The sequence below is a fragment of the Phytophthora infestans genome, genomic scaffold, assembly GCF_000142945.1.
Source record: "Phytophthora infestans T30-4 supercont1.50 genomic scaffold, whole genome shotgun sequence".
Lineage (NCBI taxonomy): Eukaryota > Oomycota > Peronosporomycetes > Peronosporales > Peronosporaceae > Phytophthora > Phytophthora infestans.
In genome coordinates, this window is record NW_003303709.1 from 194,075 (window position 1) to 195,052 (window position 978).

Below are 978 nucleotides of genomic sequence, written 5' to 3' on the forward strand. Positions count from 1 at the left end.
CGTCCAGGTCATTCGTAATGACGTTGTGATCGTATCGATCTTCCCTCGTCATACCGCGACGATAGCGGTTGGCGCATCGCGCAGCGAGCGAAACGGATTCGAACGTTCAGAGAACGGATGCGGTGTCCGCAGGTCTCTTCTTGTTGGAGATCGCGCCGTTGAGCGGCTAGACCTCACAGAGGAAGCTGGGGAAGACGCGGCACCAGCGTGCGACCTCGGAGAGGTTGGGTTGGAGTGATCCTCACTACCCATGGGCTCGTCGTAATCGACTTCGCCCTCTTCGAGTTCCGAGAACAGACCATCGTTCCCTCTGGGCGGCGCCCGCGGCTCTGACGAGCTCTGAGCTTTGCTCTCTTCTTGTTGACGGCTCATGGAGCGTTGACCGTGTCGACGGCGATACTCTTGGTGGTACTCCGCCACCGAAAGAGACGAAGATGCTCTTGGAGCAGTTACGGAGCGCAGTTGGGGGTCTGGGACCGACGAGGCAGGGGCGGCGCGACGCGCTGGAGACGTTGAGCCGTGGGCCGGAGTGGGAGTGCCAGGCATCAAGGATGCGAACGCGTTTGTGAGCTCGTGGAGCTGCAGAACGCACAGGTGAGGTCTAGTGACCTCCGTCGTCTTGACAAGACGTGACCTCGCTGAGGAAAGTTCGAGAACGGAATGTTCTCATCTTAGTGAGGGAGAGTGTAACGGGGTTACATGGTGTGGAACACACAGGGGTACGAAGTACCCGGCGAGTTAACAAACTCTCAGTACATAAGTTGGAGAGTTAACAAGGTCTCTCAGTACGTTGGCTGAAAGCCACACGTTATGCATTTGATTAGGTTTAACTATGCTAGATAGTTAAAGAGATACATTTACCCCTAGGCGGCTTGGCCGCAATAATAGTAAATAAATCACTTCTGGTTTTGAAGCATAAAAGTTAAGGTGTTAACTTTGAGCCCTGGTCTTGGGCTGTAAGTGTCCTTTGGATAAGGA